At 38.5% G+C, this 22048-nt stretch overlaps 1 protein-coding gene across 4 annotated transcripts in view; it reads right to left on the reverse strand.

The window, feature by feature from the left end:
- LOC129767008 (spondin-1) overlaps window positions 1-21801 on the reverse strand; it is a 160540-nt gene extending 138739 nt beyond the window's left edge. For 2 of the 4 annotated variants that reach the window (XM_055767610.1, XM_055767608.1), the window contains exons 1-2: window positions 21648-21801; window positions 403-808 (exon numbers count right to left, since the gene is read on the reverse strand). The gene's annotated coding sequence lies outside the window, so the exon portion shown is untranslated. Of the gene's footprint in view, window positions 1-402; window positions 809-21603 lie in introns of all 4 variants that reach the window. The other 2 variants (XM_055767609.1, XM_055767612.1) reach the window with 2 other exon arrangements.
- Window positions 21802-22048: the final 247 nt, after the last annotated feature.

Raw genomic sequence — 22048 nt, forward strand, 5'->3', positions numbered from 1 at the left:
GAAGAAACGGTAGTTCGTTTCGCTCTCGGTGGCCATCCCTGGAACCTGGCATCTCTGGTGTGGATTTCATCTTGTGGTTTGCCGTTGGGGTTGCTTAATGAAATTGGTACATTCATGTGGTCTTTAGAATTTTCGTGCTGAAAAATAACTTGAATAATACAAGGATTGTTTCTTTCTCTCTCTTGAATAATGCAAATTATCTATCACCGAGTCACCGAGACGCTCGTTTCTATGTCGAACAAACATTCCCCCCGTAAATCTTCTTCAAATAATGTACATTCATCTTCCTTATCGCAAAACAAGGAGCTTACCTTCCACCCGAAAATGAATACGTTACTCCAGGAGCAAATAAATATCACATTCTAAAAAACATCTCAAAAGAATGGTAAGTGTCTTGCTTACCTGTATTGTCAGCCCGCTCGATATATTTCCCCTGATCCTGTGGCTCGGCGGGGTGCGAAGAAGAAAAGCTGCTCCTTGCTGCTTCTGTCGATATCAAATTCCCTTCCTTCTTCGCTCTTTCACTCCAACGGTAAATATCGCAACACAAAGGCTGTGTGCACAGTATAATCCTTTTGTTTATCTCGTTTTTCACCTTTTCACTACCTTCAATGCCAATCTCTTTTCTTCGACTCAATGTTTTTCACTCTTATCTACGTTCCGTTTTCCGATGGCGAACACTGCCATGCAACCTTATTTCATGGATGAACAAACACTTTTTTCCCTTTTTTTTCTACCCTCAATGTGCGTGTTTGTGCTGTCACTTTTCCTAGCTGGCTGTTCCCTCTGTCGATTTGTTGTCGGTTTGCTGAAGATAAGATAGGGAATGAAAAACCTTTTTTTTTGGTTGTTGCACAATACGCAGGATGATCGATGCCCGTTGTTCCCCCGCATCTTTCACTCACAAAGTTGAGATAAATTTTCCGGTTTTCCCCACTTGGTTCAGAAGAGCCTCGATCCGGATGATATAGGAATGACTTTCGCTTATCGCTTGTGATTGAGGCCTGATGAGGTTAGGGAGGGGGATGCTTTTTCATTCAACTGTTAATTTGATTTGTTTCCCAAAAATTCATCTCTCGATGCTTGATAAGGAATACACATTGCAAATATTATCGACATTTAATCCAACTCATTGGATTATATCAGTGGTCCTCAACCTTTTTATCAGAGGGGCCACAAACACGTGCTAGTTATGATGTAGCGGGCCGCAAAAAAAATAGAGAAAGGTGGTATCCAAGACACGACCGCATTGTTAACTATTTAGTACAAACATTTGGTAGCATTGACAAAGGCGATGAAAGAATGCTCTCACTGAGTGAGGGACACGAAAGTTTCACGAAGCAATAAAACGCCAATTTGAGCCGATTTCAAAATTAACTCGAAGAATTAACATGTACTGTTGAATGTTCGCTGTCTAGAGCGATACTGAAAAACTGACCTTGCTGAATATCCAAGAGTTTTTCCGACTCCAAAGAATATTTAGAACGGCAACAGGAAATCCGAACCGAATCAGGTGTGGTGTGGGTGGCGACGTCGACAACAACCACTACGGTACAAATTTTAACCTCCAGTTTTCCATCGAAGAACGCATCTCTCACAGCTGAAAAATATATTCTTCATATCCGGCTTGAAATGCACTGCACTTTGACGCCGCTTGTAACCCGGACATAGTGCTCGAATTAACGATGAAGATTTGATCGATCGGAAAGAGTCACCAATTCACGATTCATCGGTCATGCTGCAAGCGACCAGATGGCAACGGCAGCGAGGTTTTCCAAATAGACCTAGTGTTTAGTTTAGTTTTCCAAATTTTTCTTATTCAAGCTAGAGGCGAATGCAAAATAGCATTAGTATTACACCAATCAATCCGAACACGCTCTTAAATTCACAGAGGCTCATTTTCAGGAAAAAATAAAAAACCAATTTGCTTTTGGTTATTTCGGCTATTATTTTAGAATGCATCGAAATTTTAAAAATAACTTCAAACTATCAAAACAGCACTATGAGAATTGAAGAGTTTGCGTAGTTTTGTAGAAGCAGTTCGAGATGGGTGATTCATGGATCATTCTTGATGTCGCGGAAACAATACACGGGATTCTTAGCTTCTTGCTTCTTCTTAGCTCTGCACTATGCTTATTTCGCGTATATTCTAGGAATGCATTCTGATAAAAATACGTTCATTAAAAACGGTAACAAAATAAAAACTGAGGTTGGTCGGAACGAGAACAATGTTTACAGAGCTTTTAGAACTGACCAATCTTGACTTCGATGAACTTTCAAGCATATTTTAGATTTTTCTGATCTCACCAATATTTATGGATTTTGGTGATTTTCAAAGCAAGCAAGTTTTTTGCTATAGAAATATTGTGCCAATAAGCTCTAGAATACGCGTGACCACAGTGCAAGTCGAAGGAAATTTCTCTGACGAAAAATCCCCCCGGCCAGAACGGGAATCGAACCCGAACACCCGACATGATAATGTGAGACGCTAACCACTCGGCCACGGGTGCACTTGCTCTCTAGTATAGATGCTGAAATGAATGATGTGGTGCAAAAATACAAAAGCACTCTCCACTATGGGTATGACAATCGACACGGCGTTTCAACTGAACGAAGCATCCCTGTGTGGGATAGTTGTGTCACATTAACCCAAATATCATTCACCCGAAACACGTTTACCCGAAGCCCATTTACCCGAATGTAACAGATACCCGAATTTAACAAATACCCAAATGCAACATTTACCCGAATGTAACGTTTACCATAATGAAGAAGGAAAGATCTGATAAATCAGATCATGAGTTTTGTCGAATCTCATGTTGATAAATAAGATTGAATCTAAACAACATGAGAGGGCAACAAAAAAACGAAGTAAAATGAAAAATAGTAATAAGGAAATTTAAAAATACTGCTGGAAAATTCGCTGTGTCATTTCTAGAAATTCAACCATTCCATGTGAAACCGAAACCGCGACCATGAAAACCATAAAAACAAATACAAAAAATAATTAAAAAAACGAAATCCAAATCTTGTAATGTTTATATAATATAATATTATATAATATTTTTCCAAAAAAGGATAGCTAATATGCTTCAATTTTATTTGTCGATCATCTAAATCGGTCCAGTAATTCAAGTGTTATAAATTTTTGGAAATAACCAGTTTTGGAAAAAAGGGGAAAACATTATTTTTCGGACCTATGAAATGTGAATGGGCACCCTAATAAAAAAAATAAATACAATACGGGTCTAATATTTTGGGATTAAGAAGAAAACTGCCACTTTTCGCGAAAATCTAAGAACCACTATATCGGTTTGGCAAGGAATGGCTGAGTACCGGCAAGTTTCTTGTTTTTTTTCAAATTAATGCTTTATTCTGCAAAAAATGTTACAAATTTATTATTCAAAGTATTGCCCATCGCTAGTCATAACTTTTTCCCATCTTTCTGGAAATTCACGGATCCCTTTGCGGAAATAATCGGCCAGTTTGTCGGCTAACCACGAATCGATGCAATTTTTGACTTCATCAAAATTGGAGAATTGCTGGTCAACCAGGCCATGTTACATAGATCGAAAAAGGTAGTAATCGGACGGAGCAATGTCTGGAGAATACGGCGGGTGGGAAAGGACCTCTCATTTCAGCGTGCGTTTCCAAGTATGTTTTGACTGGTTTCGTGACAGGCGGCCGAGCATTGTCGTGCTGCAAAACAACTTTATCGTGTCTTTGCTCGTATTGTGACCGTTTTTCCTTCAGTGCACGGCTCAAACGCATCAACTGTCGTCGGTAGAGGTTCCCCGTAATGGTTTCATTCGGATTTAGCAGCTCACAGTACACCACACCCAGCTGGTCCCATCAAACAGACAGCATAACCTTCTGGCCGTGAATATGCATGGCCCGACGTTTAGGATTGTCGTAATGGACCCACTTTTCATCGTCAGTAACAATTCGATGCAAAAAATCCTTTCTTTTATGCCGTTGAAGCAGTTGTTCGCACGTGTAAAAACGGCGCTCGACGTCTCGTGGCTTCAATTCATACGGCACCCTATATTTCGTCCTGTATTTCGGATCATTCCCATTCCCAAACGATCGGATATGATTTGCTGAGCTACTCCAAGTGTATCTGCAAGTTCTTGTTGCGTTTGTGACGGATCTTGATCGAGTAGAGCCTGTAATTCTTCATCTTCAAACTTTTTTGGCAGTCCGGAACGTTTTTCGTATTCCAAGTCAAAATTACCACTTTTAAATCGTGCAAACCATGTCTGACACTTTCGCTCAGTTGGACATAAATTTTCACCAAAATGCGATGACTTTCCGCAGCTTTTTTCTTCAAATTGAAGTAATGGAGTAACACTGCCCGCAAAAACACTCTCGTTGGTACGGAATTCGACATATTCGAAGTGGCAAAAAACTATGTTGTTTACGCTTCAACTTTTTGACATATACGGAAAAAGAAGCGCAATTACAGTAGATTTCCAACGAATGCCTGGATATTTTATTCACTGGAATAATAATCAAGTTACGCCATCTGTTGTAAAACCGAAGAAACTTACCGGTACACCTAATAGTATAGGGACAACTGACATGCCGTCTCATTCCTTTCCTTATTGCTAAGAGATTATTTAGAAATGAACATGGACTATGGAATATTTTAAAAATTAACATGAAAATTCTAAAGCATAAATGTTTGAAAATGTGAAAAGAATTGGTAAAAAAATTGTTCTCACGTAAGAACATTTTTTTACGAATCCGCTCCATCGTAATTGTTATTATGAATTTATTTTTTTCGTAATGAAATTTATTCTGAGATCGAGTGGATGGGGGCGAATTCCCCATCTAGCAAGGATAAGGAGGTGACGCAATCCGAGTAGGACGCCGTCCCGCCGTCGGAAGCGACGGCCTTTCGCAAGCAAACTTATGTTCCGCCGATTGCCCGGTTAGTTTGAAACATAGGAGATGATCCTTTAGTCAGGTCCGACTGTGACTTCAATAGTGATGGTCATGGTTTGAACTATAGAGACTTCAATAGTTCATTCGCCTCCAGCCAATTCGGAAAGCTCTACTATATTCTCGGCCATGAGAAATACCATTTGAAAAACTTGCTGTCGTCTGGTTGTTAGCTGGATGACTGATGAATCCTGAATGCAGTAGAGAGCTTGTTCGTTACTGGACAATTTAAAAACGGGTGGAGCTTAAATTGGAATGTTCTCTTTCCACATTGTCCGTAGGACGAAAGCTGCATTTGCTATATCTATTTCATAAAAAAAACGTGTCCTGTTTTCTGATTTGACACTTTTACTGAAATACGTAGTCCTACGTTAAAAAAAATGAGTGGGTTATATCTATGCTATAACCGCAAGGTTCACGTGGAACTACCTTAGCTTAGCAATCATTCGTTTGTATTGATTAAATTCTTGATTGAATGAAACAGTTTCCAAATTCAATTGAGTTCAATATATTTGCTCTGTGAGTGAAAAAAATGAACAAATGCCGTGTAAAGTCAATTCATTTATTGTGATTGATTGTTCTTCGTTACAAGTAAATTTAATGACGGACCTTTTACGTTTGGTATGATGACTAGAACAAAATATATGTACGGAAGAATTATCAAACGTTTGATGAACCAGCCTTAGGCTGAAAATCTTTCCAATAAAGACAAAAAAAAATTATCAAACGATTATTTTATTTTACATTTCCCTCTGAAGTTTACATCCCAAAAGTGTACATACTTCTCGAATCTCGAATTTGCTTGAAACTGGGAAGTTCATTCGCTTCTAGTGGCTGCACGATTTTCCCAGGTTCCTATATTTAGAAGATCATGTTAGGACAGACATATTCCACTCTGCACAAAGGCAAGCGAGGACAAAAGTACTCGCAGTTTGCATTTATTTGCAGAGCCGATTTCCCCAGAAACCTCGGTTTTGAAGTCTGTGTTAGGGAAACACATTTCAATCGGAACAAAAATGCTCCCGATTTGTATGAATTCGCAATGCCGATTTCCCCACGCTTCATGGATTTGAAGTCTGTGTTAGGGAAACACATTCCAGTCGGAACAAAAATACCCCCGACTTGCATGAATTTGAAATACCGATTTCTCCAGGCACCTTGGTTTAGAAATCTCTATTAGGGAACACATTTCGGTGGGAACAAAAGCTCCACCTACTTTCGTGTGTTTTTTTCTCCTTTTTGGCTTTAAGAGGGTTTAAACTTTTCAGTTCACTCGCCTCTAGGCTCTTTCGTGTGTTTGCAATGCCGATTTCGCTGCTTGGTTTTAAAGTCTGTGTTAGGGAACATTTTTCGATGAGAACAAAAGTCCCCCTACTTTCATGTATTTGCAATGCCGATTTCCCCAAGGCTGCTTGGTTTTGATGGCTGTGTTAGGGAAACCGTAAATCGGGCCAATCAAAACGATGCAGTTAGGGCGTTTAGATAACGCCTAATATTTTACAGTTATTCAATTGTGTATCTAATGAAAAACAATATTTTGTTAGTTGCGATAGATGCGTAGAAATATTCCCTATCAAGTGATGCAAACATCTCTCCTATCCAGTACTAAATGTTCGAGCTATAAGCATTCGAAATCTTTCATTTTTTCCTGCATGTTCTGTGTTTATGTTTTCATTTTACCCTCCATATATTCCGGTTAGACGTAGTCCCACGTCAACAAATAGGTAATGATTTCTTAGGTTTATTGTTACACATACAAAATAGTTCAAAATAAAGTAATGGGCCAGCCAATAGAGTTCGGGTTAGATAATGGTTCCAGAACATCCAATTTGGATGAAAAATGAGGACAAGTAATTAACGATTTGTGGTAGGCAAAGCACAGATTACCCCAACGAGCAGTATTATTAAAAACGATAAACATACCGCAGAGCCGCAGTAGAAATTAAAGTTGATGTAGTTCCTATTTTTCCTGAGCTAAGATTAGATTACCGCAAAGGTGTAGAAAACCTCACAGCCAAGCACCAAGAACTTTTATACTCCATGCTGGCAACGGTTGAACCTCCTAATTTTGCATACGATTTATATCCCCGAAAGCATCCCGGATAGCAGATAAAGAGAATCCAATGATTAATTTAATTTATGAGCGCTTAATCTATTCTTGCCAAAAAAAATTCAGGCGCCCATTTTTTTTTTTGGTTGTTAACGTTCTCTTATCGACAGGGAAAAACTTTGCGCCCATTGTTCTTCTTCTGCAGCAGACACGGGGACAAAAGTTTCATTTTTGATGGGCGACTTACATAATTGGGATGAGATGAGTTGATGTCTCTCTGGGAAGAAGGGGCAAAAATGCTGTTAGCCTGTTGAGAAGCTGATAAATGAAATTCCGAAATTTGGATAGGAAGGTACTTCGCGGAAGGTAATTAGCGTTGTATGGTGTGTTTAATATGCAGCGATGGGTTTTTTTTTGTCGTGTTTCCCAGAATGGATTCTTTGTTGATGAATTTCATCCGAATAAACACCTTGTGGGGATTATTCATTCATGTAATCAAATTCCAGAGTTTTTCGCGAATTTTTCACTCGTTTGAGTTTGCCCTACATAAAAGTCGGAGATGTGAACACGAAGTGACTGCTAATTGCTAAACATAGGGCGCAAAATGAATACGCGACATAATTTAAATTTTATCATCAGATAATTTCAATGCAAAGATGCCAGGTTATTTTTTTTTCAAGTGTTTTCTACTTATTTCTGTCTACCATATGTTTGAATTTAATAATGCACATCCGATTCATAAGCACTATATTACAGTGCAGGAAAAACCCATGGCACAAAAATAGTTTTCCCCACAACTCCCCTACTCGCGAATGATTGCCGTAGTGGACAAACGCGACGGTGATAATGCGACTATTCGACCGAAAACAAAGCTCAATTAGCCCTGGCAGCTGACCATCTGTTGACGACGAGCCTCAACGAAGCGATTGGATTCAAATTACACCGAGATGAGTTTCAATTAAAACTCATCATCCCGCGGTAACCCGACCCATCGCATCATCATCATCATCATCAACGCCATTATTATTATCATTTTTTCCCTTGCTCACGCTCATATTCTCAAACAAACATCAACAGTTTTCGCTTTCGTTCCCCGAAATGCGCACAATCGTTGACATGGTAATTTTGCTATTACACTTTTTTTTTTTTGCAGCAGAAATGAAGTACGATGCTTGTTTTTATTTTCCGCCTGTTGATTCCCAGAGAGGACAAACCCAAAGCGTGTGTGTGCGCGTGTGAGTGTGCCTGACCACGAACTTTGGTACCCGACGGAGGATAATTGGAACGTTCCTGAACAACGTTGCTGTCGTGATACGTTGAAGTCTCATCTATTAGAAACGCGATAAGTGATTTTGTGGTGGCGCAGTTGCGGCACTGCAACGTTACGTTACCCACAAATTTCCGTTGCTAGGATGAGATGAGAATTTTCTCTGCTGCATCCTAAAGGTAGTTGAGAATCTTTGAATTTATGATACACAGAAAAATCTAGTGTAATAGTGTGGTTAAATATTTTCCAGTATATAGTCGGAATTCCATGAGGCACACGGATTTCCAAAGGATATATATTTCGCAATATAAATCAACAAAGAGAGAGAAGGGGGCAAAGCAACTTTATGCATCTGAAAACGACCGTTTTTCGAAGAAGCGCCAGCCATTAGCACGGTTCAACAAAAATCAAATTTTGCAGCAAGTCTATCAGTTGTTCGTTCCGGTTTGTCCCGAATTTACACGGAGATCACTCGTTGGGTAAATTAATTGATGGGTTAACAAATGTCACTGGCGTATTTAAAAATATACAAGCGTAAACAGCAGCATCCTAGCTGGCCTATCTGGCTAGCACCAGAAATTTGAAAAGGCCGTCAGTATTGATGGACATGATGGATGTTTATGGTCAGTAGTTTGCCTTTTAATTCAAATACAGGTTAGTAAACAGTTGACCCAGATTCTTCTGGAGGTTTATAGAGGGTCATATTTGATGAAAAAAACCTCTCAATCCATATGGTAAAATCTCGACTATGACAGAGTTATAGAACTATTTTTGTTTTAACCTCTATTTGCCTCAAACTGACTCTAATTTAAATTAAATAAGTAAAAAAATCCAAATCGAATTTCCACTATCCAAAGTTAATGATTTCATCAAATGCCCCACGATTTTATTTTTGTCTCATCAATGACCTGATCTTTATACCCTCTTTTTCTTCCATTGCGAGTAATTGGTCCCCTTGCTATAAACAGTAGAAGTTGAAATGTAAATCTCTATATATATATATATATAAATTTTCTGTTCGTTTGTGTACGCGTCAAAAACTCGAAAAGTACGGAACCGATTGCTGCCATACAAATGAAACACAACTTTCTGCATTACTCGAGAATTAATCCAGCAAATGAAACCAAATTAGGCATACTGAGGTTTTAGGGTGCAATAAATGTTTCTATGGTGGTTAGACACTCCTCCCGCTCTCTAAGGGTGGACTGTCATACAAATGAAACACAAATTTCTGCATAACTCGAAAACTAATCAAGCAAATGGATCCACATTTGGCATGTGGAGGTTTTACGGAGCACGAAACGTTTCTATTGTGAATACACTCCTCCGCCCTCTCTAAGGGGGGCTGCCATACAAACGAAACACTAACTTTTGCATAACTCGAGAACTAATCAAGCACAATTTGGGATGTGAGGGTTCTTGGGTATGGGAAATGTTTCTATAATGGTATGACACCCCTCCCTCCTCTGAAATGAAGAGGGGGTCTCATAAAGTTATTACACATATTTCTACCAAAAATATTCCAACCAAACATGACAATTGAAAATTTCCGGAAAACTGTGAAGGAAAAAGGGAAAACTCGAAAAATTAAATTCCCATATGTTCTACAATAACATAGAGACAAGTGCTGTTAGACCATTTGATGTTTGTGCTAGCGAAATTGATCTTTGTTCGAAACTAGAATTGGATTCTAATATGATGAAACGCACTCCTATCTTTTATTCTATCTATACCAAAAAAAAGATCGCCGGATGTGTTGATGAGAGCAGAACTCGGGGAAGGAATTGTCCGATTTAGGACTGTCTTTATTCTATCATATTTTCTGTATAAAACATTTATTCCATGTAACGGAGAAACATGTTATTTGCAAGTGGTTGAAAAATCTTGAACTAGAATTGTGTCTGAAAACAATCTGATATTATAATGATGAGTTTTGTTAGAAATACTAGGAATTTTATAGTAAAAGGTAAATTCAACGGGGTCGAATAGAAGATCAATCAATGAATAGTTTCGCGATTGGACCCATGAACTTGCTCATAGTAAGAAAACGTGAATGTTTGAAGATATTGATAACAAAAAAGAGATTTTGGACGAGACGAAGTTTGTCGGGTCAGCTAGTTGCTTATAACGATTTTTTTACATTCCTCGTCAGCACACACTCGTTAGTTGGCAGCGCATGTGGAGTGGAGATGAGTTCGGTCGCTGGTTACACACGATTATCCCTAAGGTCTCGACGAGAGCTTGGTTTAAGGGATTGAATGTAGCTCGTGATTTCATTCGCGTGAAATGTCGGCTTATGTCCAATCACTACAACCTAAACTCGCATCTCTATCGCATTGAGCTCGCAGCAAACAATCTTAGTGATTGTGGCGATGGCTACCACGACGTCGAGCATATTGTCTGGTCGTGTATCCGGTTCCATGCTGCTCGCTCTCAGCTCTCTAGAGCACTGAGAGCAAAAGGCAGATATCTTAGGTAGCCGTGATCCTGATCTTCTGCTTCATCTATACCTGTTCCTCAGAAACGCCGATGTCAACGTTTAATGATGTTTCCTTCGTTGTGTCCCCGTTTCATATCCCTCCTATCCGATCGATAAACTTTTACTTAGTCGCGGCAATACATACACACACTCTTTACGGATACACGGGCCAAAGGTTGTGCAGTCCACTGATCATTCAACAAGAGCCAAAGGTTGTACCGCTCATGACAACTCTACACGAGCTGATGTTTGTTCCGGATAGTGACCGTTCTATCCTGGATTCCTCGAGTCGAGAAGACGCACCACGCTAGATATGGGGCACAGACTAGGGGGGCGTTGCTGATTAATGGCCAGTTGCATCCCAATAGGAAGTAACCCGTGTCGGGCACACGTACAGAGCATTGGAGACAGCAACATCTCAATTACGAAAATACTTGTAATACTAACCTCGAGTCAACCACGAGTAATCGGTTACATATTATTAACATAGTTATAAAGCAAACATTGTCGAAATATTGAACTCCCGGCCCCGTCAGGCTGACGCTATATGATTATTAAAAATATATATTTAGAATAAAAAAAAATTGGCGTGTGCGAAGTTGTCTAGGTGGGACGTACAAAATTTTACATCTTTGGAACAAAACAGAGCACACGTCGTTGAAGAACAGAGAAAACAGAAACGTTCCTAAACTCTTCCACTTAGGAGCTCCACGAAACCTACTTCAAAGCGGACTTTCGTCAGCTGCCGGGCCTGTTGTTCTTCTCCGCAGAGGACAAATTCAGCGTTCCGGAGGAGATTCGCAAGCAAAAACTATCCAAGTTTGCCAAAAAGTACATGGTGTGGCAAGCGATCTGCTCTTGCGGAAAGCGGAGAGCCAACTTCGTGATGACCGGCACGATGACTGATGACTACCACTATTAAAGCAGCACGAGGGCCCGACCATCTTCTGGCCGGATCTCGCTTCGTGCCACTATTCAAAGGACGTGTTGGAGTGGTACGAAGCCAACGGGGTCACCTTCGTGCCAAAGGAAATGAACCCGCCCAACGCGCCGGAGCTTCGCCCAATAGAGAAATATTGGGCGATTATGCAGCAGGCCCTCCGGAAGAACCCAAAAGTTGTCAAATCGGAGGCGGACTTCAAGAGAAAATGGGTTTCTGTTCAAAAAAAACTACAACCTGACGTTGTACAGTACCTTATGGACGGGGTAAAGAGGAAGGTGCGAGCATACGGGCTTGGGCTCGAAGTATGAATAAAAAGAAAATGCCAAAAGTTGTTTAATAGTTTTTATTTTACTGTCTAAAATTTTCAAAAGGATCGGTCTACTGGGCGAATTTCTACAGCGTTTTTTCCGTGATGCAATTTGATGTGACACACCCTTTAACCACACAGAGGTATTGTATGGTGTTTTTTCACTAATTTCCCTCCCTTTTATCGATATTCAGATCGATCAGTAAAATTGTGTCAGTTTGGATGATGTTTATGTAGGTGCTACTATCGAAATGTTGATCGATGTAAAATGTCACACAACGCCGTAGCTGAATTTAAGACCAATTCGATAAAGTTTTAAATTACACTCTGCAATCAAGTTCTAAAACGATTTAATATCAATGATCCTTTGATCACCAACATGACGATAATTGACCCAACTAATGTCATAGGAAGGAAATATATATCAATTGTTATACAAAGTCTTCCGAATATTTGCGATCGAAATTACCTTCAGGATATCGACAATGAGTTTAGGGAGATCCGAAACCTGGATTTTACTGACTTCAGTGTAAACGATGCTTCTCTCTTTAAATTTTGTAATTTTGGAATTTTCAGTGTATAATCTGTGTGGAAAGTATGAGGAATATGTTTAAATTACATTAAATTTGGAGAATTTCGTGCGACACTTTCATTTCAAACTTTTTTCGGATCTCTATTTAGATGATTAAAAGTGTGGATGGAATAACATACAAAAATATGTAAATATAAATGTCAGTGTAGAGAAACGCAAAATCCTATGCAGTTGACAAACGCAAGTTTTCAAACAAAAAATTGAATCATGCAGATGCGAAAGAGAGAACGAATCCAACAGGAGTTGCAAAGAGTAAGCGAATTTTTATGCGTTCTGCGATTTGAGTTGTTTTCTCGCGTCATTCAGTATACGATTCTTGGTGGAAAAATGCAAATAATCAAATACGACAATGGAGCAGATAACGCTCCCCAAGTATGTATAGCAAGTGAGGGAAATTAAACAAGATCCAAAAGTGAGTCGAACGCGAATACAGTTACATTATATTATTGACGATGCATCCAATTTGGATTCCTGGCAAAAAATATTTTTTTTTTTTTTTATATCTGTATTATAGTGATTTTCAACTCATTTGGTTGGTTCGTCACTTTTACTTCCATTTTTGGAAGAATGTCGGGAGTGAGAATTGAACTCGTGACCTTTTGCGTGAGAGGCATGGATGTTACCACTACGCCAGATCGCCTCCTGGCAAAAAATAAGGTAAGCCAGAGATTTTATAGAACGGTGGAAATTTGGCAAAAAATAAGAGGTAAGCCATTTTGTATTCCTGGCAAAAAATAAGGTAAGCCAGAGATAAAACGGTAAAAAATGTTAGATAAACCCATTCGAATTTCTGGTAAAAAAGAGGTCAGCCAGAGTAATTATTAAAAGTTGAAAAATGGCAAAAAATATAAGCTAAGCCATTGTGAATTCCTGGAAAAAAAAATTGTAAGCCAGAGCAGCAATGATATGAAGGAAAAAATAACTAAAGAAAAAAATCATCTCATGTCGACTCAACTCTACAAATTTAAATTCTCTACATATTTAAAAAAAAATATTATTGTAGATTCGTAGTTCAAATGACGAATTTCGAGTTTTAGAAGAAAAAAAAGAGAAGGAAATTGGACTCTGCTATTCAAGATCTGCCAGAGGCTGAATCCAGCAATGACATTCTAACTGAAGGATTAATAATGGCACAGGAAACGATTGACTCTGTACAGAGTAATGTCCGCAGGGAGCGATTGTGATGATATAAACAGCGTGTAATTTGACAACCACCTAGGACTAATCAGTACAAAACATCAGAGCGGTCATCAAAGTGACACTTTCGAACTTTCCCGTTTCGTGCAAGACTAGTGTAGAAGGTGAATATATCTCGAGAGTGGATTTCGATGCGCGGCAAGATCTGTTGACGGATTAGTTAACATTGGCAGGAATCTGCTGAAGGTACACAGTTCGTTGTATTCAGGGTGAAAGCAGGCCAGAAGCTTCTCGAATTGTATCGAACAACAGAATCAACCCGCAATGCTCCTGATGATAAATCGAACCCGTATTCTAACGCTATGTTTCGCCTTGAACAATATTTCGCTTCTACATCTGATGTCATGTTACAACGTAGAAAGCAGCCAAGTGAATCGGACTTAACCTTCATTAGAAGAGTTGGACTAGTGGCTAGTCAATGCGAATATCCGGAAGAAAAGCAGTTTGAGAAGATTATGAATACGGTGGCATAAGAAGCAAAATATTAAGAGGTGAGGATCACAGCGCACAGAATGATGAGTCAGCAAGGATCACTTGCAGATTTAAACGACAAGGTTCGCGAAATCGAAACGATGCGCCTGAACGAAGAATACGTTTCTAGAAAGCAACGGTTGGTGGCGACAACTTTAGTTTCGGTGGATGCAGTGCAAGCCGTTGCTGGACACTCGTGTTATGGTGCAAAGCGTACGATTTCTGGATTTGGTGGTGAACGTAGTCGACACCCAATGAGAGGAGGGATGGTCTGACATGGCTCAAACTCACAACTTCTAGATCGCTGTATTCGCTGCAATACCATCTATCATTTTGCCCCCATGACCAATTTGCCCCCACTACCCCTACAGAGTTGTAGCGTTCTATAAATGTGAGTTTCCAGTCCAGAACGACGATTACATCTCTAACTATTTTACATTTTGATATCCAAGATGTATTCCAATATTTGGTACATTTGGTTTATGATGGCCATAGAGTTGAAGTTTCTATTGTTGAGAGAATTTTGCAGGGATCTTTTGATCATTCATTCCTAAAAACCTACAGCATCATTACAGTGAATTAGAGAGGAATCAATATTGAGAATTTCATTCAACTCTTTGAAATGATTTTTTCTCGGCAAATGAACAAAGCACACCAACAGTGAATGGGTGGATTGTTGATTCAAACTAAAAATGTTAATTGATTCGATGATAGATATAATTACAATAATTTCACCATTGAAATTGATTCTACTTTGAATCTGACGAGCAAATGTAAAATAACATCTTATTATATTGACTTTAAACCCCAAAAGCTTCTCTTGAGTAGTATTACACTCTGGAACATATTCTCTAAATGATAACTTTGTGGCTATTATCAAATTTAATCTCGTTATTATTTCTGAAATTCGTCAGATATTCTGGTTTCATGGTATTATCTAGCCCTATTGAAAAACCTCGAAACATATGTGCGCAGTGAAAATAAATCGCGATTTTCACTTATTCACTTATTCGGGATTTGTCCATTTGCAACGACCAACGATATTGATGAAAAGTTGAATTATATAATAATTTCTCAATAATTTCAAGATAATTTAACAAAATCTAAGTGTCTTGAAAGATTATTTGAGTTACGAAAATAGTGTCAATCCACCTAGAATTGCAATGGAAATGTTTACATACAGCCTTCCATGTCAAACCGATATAGTGGTTCTAAGATTTTCGTGAAAAGTGGTTGTTTTGTTCTTTATCGCAAAACATTAGACCCGTATATTTTATTAGGGTGGACATTCCCATTTTTGGGTTGCCCAAGAAAACATTTTTTCCCATTTTTTCGAGAAATTACGTTTTTTTTAAATTCATTATTTTTGAACTACTGTACCGATTCAGATGATCGGTATATCAAATTAAAGCCAATTAGATAGTCTTTTCGAAAAATATTATACTTTCAGAAATTTTGGACTTTGATCTTGTAGTTACATTGTCTCGAGACGAAGGGCGCTATATATTTTTTTATATTTTCTCTTGAAAGCTAAGATTTTTTTAGATAACATATCCAAAGTTCAGAGATGCGTTATTTTTTGTTCTTGGGTTATGATTTTTCAAAACTAACCGATGGTCCAAAAAATCATTTTTCACTTTTTTCCAAAAAAAAAGACGGTTTTCAAATTCATTACTTTTAAATTACCGGACCGATTCTGATGATCGATTTACTAATGTGAATCCACATGATATACCACATATGCATGAAAATTGGATTCTAGTCGCATAGATGTAGTCCAGTCGCATAGAAATATTGAACGAAAACTGAAAACATGTTAACTTTGAAAAATCACTGGAAAACGAAAACAACACCTCTCTGGTCCAGAATCAATAATTGCGAAAAAAAATCTGGTTTTTTTTCAAGTGTAATGGTTTACAAACAAAACTGGTTCATTGGTTTTAATTTGATATATTGATCATCTAAATCTGTTCAGTAGTTCAAAAGTTATGAATTTTGGAAAAAGGTCATTTTTGGAAAAAAGGCGGAAATGTTGATTTTTCGAACCAACATCAAATGAAAATGGCCACCCTGATAAAAAAAATTAAAAATACTGGTCTAATATTTTATGATGAGGAATAAAACTACTAAAGGGTGTGTCACATCAAATTGCATCACGGAAAAAACGCTGTAGAAATTTAATTTTTAGGAATTATATCTTTAGCTTTCGCTTATAATCAGATAAGAGTGTATAGATCACGTTGGCCATGCTTCACTGTCAATTTTTCGTAAATTTGGAAAAATGTCGTCGAACGAAAAAGAGCGTCGTGAATTAATCCTGCGCACTCATTTCGAGAATCCGGAGTTGTCACATCGGGACATCAGTAAGATGCTGGGAATCGTCCAATCCACAGTCAGCAGAGTACTAAAACGATACTTCGAGAACCTAACCATTGACCGGAAGGTGAAGAACGGCAAAAATGGATGCTCCGTCAGTGAAAAAGATCACAAGCGCGTAGTTAAGCAGTTTAGACGTGATCCGAGAAGTTCGGTCCGGGATGTCGCCAATAAGCTGAATTTGTCAAGTTCATTCCCAGGACCCAGCAGCGGGAGGGCCTGCGTACATACAAGGTTCAGAAGGCTCCTAACCGCGACGAAAGGCAAAACATGGTGAGGAAGACTCGAGCCCGGAAGCTGTACACCGAAATGCTGACGAAGCCGCATTGCCTGGTAATGGACGACGAAACCTATGTCAAAGCGGACTTTCGTCAGCTGCCGGGCCTGTTGTTCTTCTCCGCAGAGGACAAATTCAGCGTTCCGGAGGAGATTCGCAAGCAGAAACTATCCAAGTTTGCCAAAAAGTACATGGTGTGGCAAGCGATCTGCTCTTGCGGAAAGCGGAGCGCCCCCTTCGTGATGGCCGGCACGGTAAACGGGCAGGTTTGCCTTAAGGAGTGCCTACAGAAGCGCTTACTACCACTATTGAAGCAACACGAGGGCCCGACCATCTTCTGGCCGGATCTCGCTTCGTGCCACTATTCAAAGGACGTGTTGGAGTGGTACGAAGCCAACGGGGTCACCTTCGTGCCAAAGGAAATGAACCCGCCCAACGCGCTGGAGCTTCGCCCAATAGAGAAATATTGGGCGATTATGAAGCAGGCCCTCCGGAAGAACCCAAAAGTTGTCAAATCGGAGGCGGACTTCAAGAGAAAATGGATTTCTGTTCAAAAAAAACTACAACCTGACGTTGTACAGAACCTTATGGACGGGGTAAAGAGGAAGGTGCGAGCATACGGGCTTGGGCTCGAAGTATGAATAAAAAGAAAATGCCAAAAGTTGTTTAATAGTTTTTATTTTACTGTCTAAAATATTCAAAAGGATCGGTCTACTGGGCGAATTTCTACAGCGTTTTTTCCGTGATGCAATTTGATGTGACACACCCTTTAATTTTCATGAAAATCTGACAATCATTATATTGGTTTGGCATGGAATTCAATTTTGTGCTTTACCCATTCTCACCCCCTCTCAGTGCAAATAAGAGATTATTTCGAAAATATTTAAATTCGAATGGAAACATTTGTTTGATGTTCAAAATCAATAATGACTCATCTGGTAAGACTTTAAAGAATAAATCTATCCAATATTTACAATTTTAGTAGTTCTGTATAATGCCGGGCATGAGATTTTTTTTGAAGTGAAGTTTTGAATTTTACTATTCACACATCAAACTTTGATTAATTATTAAATAATAACTATTTGCACTACAGTTAGATATTATGCATTGGAAGTTGTGGATATGTCTCCTATAAAACGGCTTACAGTTTTTAAAATACTATTAGTAACTTTTCCCAATTTCACCCCCATAACACATTTTCACCCCCATCGACGGTACAGTTAAATTTAGCTTTTAGTACTTCATCTGTATTATTATTATGTGGGATCTCAATGAAACCGTTTAACTTAAAATTTTTTTTTTACTTCTTTTATTTTCTAGCTTTTAGTACTTTATCTGTATAATTGGTTTATCTTTTTGTTTCTTTCCAATTTTTCAGAGTGTTTTCATGATGTACTGTATCGTATTAGTCAAATTATTTCATTTGATATCGATGATGAGGGGATTGCTGAAAATACATAGTCGACCTTTTAGTTTTATGTTGTTCATAATGTAGTATGTTCTCCAGGTCAAGTCCATTCATTTGATAGACATATCCCAATCAACTTTTTTTTTTGAGATAATATAAAATCAGCCATATTTTAGCGGCGACCAAATTAGATTTCACAAGATCAAGGAATACGCAGTTTTATAATGCCAGCAGAGAGAAAGGTGTGTTCCAAATTTTAGATCAATCGGTCAACAAGAAGGGGGTCCAATTTCTATTAATAAAGGAGAACCCTACAGACACACAAACATACATATAAACAGGACACATTGAATAAAAACGTTTAAAAATGTAATTGGCTATATTGTGATTTTTCAAGCTCTTTCATTGATACCTATATTTATGGGGTATTGAAAAAAAAACTAATGCCGTTTTTCGGTGGCGGCTATTTTGGATTTGAGTATTTCATAAATAATCGTGTTCTATTAGTCAAGCCCTTTTATTTGATACACATATTGCTAGGTATTGCACATATATGTGTTACCATTTTGTAGTGGCAGCCTTTTGGATTTGCATTTTTCTTGAATAATTGTGTTCTACTAGTCAAACCTTTTAATTTGAAACCCATATTGTTGGGGTTTTGACAAATTATATATACAAGTCGGACTCGATTACATACAGACTCGATTATATACAGTTTAAAAAATATGACTCATTTCAATAAAAAATCTAACCTTTCAATGTTAAGGTGAAATTTATGTAGCTATTACATGTATAATGGGATGAAAATCGTGATTTTTGAAGATTTTGCTTGAATTTTCACCAGGAATTGTTTATTTCGATATTACAGCCAAATTAATAAGTATAGAAGTTGGGTGTCAAAGAACAAAATAATAGAGCGGTTAGAGAGCTTCTATTTAATTGATAGAAACAATAAAGTTTAATATAAATTTTTAGGATAAAATTAAAAACACATTAAACATTATTAACTTTTAAGTTTTTTACTTCAAAAATGTTATTAAAATCCACTAATTTAAATGTTCCGCTACCATATCCTGTAGAAAATTCTCTCATCTTTCAAATGAAAGCAATAGTATGGTCTTCCGTAGCGTACTTTTTAATGTAGAGCCAGTTTGAGGCAACAGAGTCCGAAGCAAAAAAAAATTTCTATAACTCTCTCATTGTTGGAACTCCAACATATGCGTAGAAGAATTTATTTCATCAAATACGATCTTCTATCACCTTCTGAGAAAATTTAGATAAATTTAGTTTTTTCATTTGAGAAAGGTGTTTTCTGGCTTTAAGAGGATGAATAAAAAATTAAATTCTTCTTTTATATTCAAAAAACGCAAAAACATGCATAAGAAAGGATAAAAAAAAGCTGACTCGATTATATACAGTGAAAAGAAATCAGAGACTGTATATAATCGAGTCCGCGTTGTATCGCCATTTTAGATTTGTCATTTTTGGGTGGCGGCCATTTTGGATTTGCATTTTTCATAAATAACATAACTGTGTTCTACTAGTCAAGACCTTTCATTTGATACCCATATTGATGGAATTTTAATAAAATGTGTAATCCGCCATTTTATAGCGGCCGCCATATTGGATTTTCAAAATCATGAAATACGCTGTTTTATAATGACTGCAGAGATAAATGTCTGTTCCAAATTTCAGATCAATCGGTCAACAAGAAGAAGGTCAAATTTAAATAAATGTGGGAAAGCGCTACAGACAAACAAGCATGTCATAAACATACAAACAGGCCAAGCAAAATAAAACCGTTTTATAAAAGTAGTCTGACCGTAGGAGCACGGACGTAACTTTGACGTAGGCCTATGACTGTTCGGAACAATTGTTTTCATTGTTTAAAAATCTGTACAAAACACGAAAAGTTTGTTTAATCAGCTTAAAACCACGATCGGAAATCTCACATTTTTTGACAATCAAAGTACTTGCTATGTTCATGCTACCGTTTCCCTTCACCTGTTTTACCAAAGTTTTTTTACGTTAGATACATACGGTTCAAAAATTGAAGGTGAGAACATTATAAAAAATCCAAGTTGAGCCCTACTCTTTGAGATAAAGGGGTGGTCCCAATCACCCCAACTTACCATACTCCTGAATTTATTGTTCAAATTAGATGAACTAATAAAGTACCTGATATGCAACATATAAATTTATAGTGAGCATCGTGCGTGCGGTGCGTCCCTAACTGTTGTTAGGGACTAACTTACACCAAAACATCAGCTCAACCTATAATTCACACGTTCCCTCATCTGCACGAGCAGTTTATCAAAATCATCATCACATAAAAATACTCATACTCATTATCTTCACCAGGCGTTTATATCCCAACGATGGCCGTGATATCAACAGTTCTGAAACTCCTCTACCAAAATGTTGGCACGCAAAAAATGTTCTTATCAAATCCGTCACACGAAAAAAAAAACATTTCAGTTGCGTCAATGCGGTTAATGTTGGTGCCATTCTGTGAGTACGAGTTCCTTGTGCTGGCGCCTCAAACAATTGAACTCCGACCAAACTAACTCAACCAGGCCATCAATCACATCGTAACCACTTGCCAATTGAGGCAATCAATGACCATACCATCACGTTTGTTCACTCCTAATTGCCATAACCATTTTGATGTCCCGAATGAATTGAGACTTCTCGAGCGGCCCCTCATAAAATAAAATAAAAACCGCATGCCGCAGACGCCAATCAATTTGACGACAACGAGTTCAACTCTCCCACAACCAAACTACCCAGTTTTATCACTGAACTTTCGCCCGACGATTGTTCGGCTATATACGGCCTGCGTACTCCCAATTGATGCATACGAGGTCATAAACAGCAAACCCATTACTTTTTCATGACCCCACGTCACAACCCAGTATTGCGACTCTTATTATTGCATTTATTTATTCATGATTATTCCGATGATGACTTTTTCGCCACTTCTGATTGATAACTCCAATCACACATATTTACGACCCGGCCGAGGAGCAAGGGAACGGCAATTAATGAGAGCTATTTTTCTTGTTTTTATCAGCGGCGAAAATCATCACATTTGCTTCAGATTCACACATTCTCGCCCCAGCAGTATTTCGAATTTAGCGTGGTTTTTAATTTCATCACATTCATTCACTACCGCACACCCTATCAAACTCTAATTGTAATTTACTCCCCGAGATTATTATTATTTTTTCGCCGCACTGCACAGAGGTCAAGTGCAATTTCAGAGCTCACTACGAGGGGGGGCAGAACCCACCCAATCAGCCAAATCAGGCCACTTCTTCGTTGGCTGCGACTTACTTCCACTTCTTTGCCGCTTCAAACGATTTTTCCACTCTTCGAGAGGATCCGTGATTCGCGTCCGAACTGTTCGGCAGTCAAAAATAAACTAAATTCGCTACAGCCGCGAGTCAGCCCCAAGAGTGATACTGTGAATCTTCCATCTTCCGTTTGCCACCAGATGAACACTCGTCTCAATCGCGCTTCATAGAAAGGGGCGCGCGTGCTGTTCGGATTGTGTGAGAGGGAGCGCGTGGTTGGATGCTGCGCTGAGAGGGTGAGAGCATCGCGTGCGGTTGAGAGATAGAGCGCCCGCCGGTGCGTGTCAATCCTCTCTGTTTTGATGTCGCACACACATGGGTGGAATGTTGGCCGCTTGTAGGTCGGGTGGTTTCATCAACTATCGGAATGGAAAGGATTTT

The sequence above is a fragment of the Toxorhynchites rutilus genome, chromosome 2 (assembly GCF_029784135.1).
Source record: "Toxorhynchites rutilus septentrionalis strain SRP chromosome 2, ASM2978413v1, whole genome shotgun sequence".
Taxonomy (NCBI): domain Eukaryota; kingdom Metazoa; phylum Arthropoda; class Insecta; order Diptera; family Culicidae; genus Toxorhynchites; species Toxorhynchites rutilus.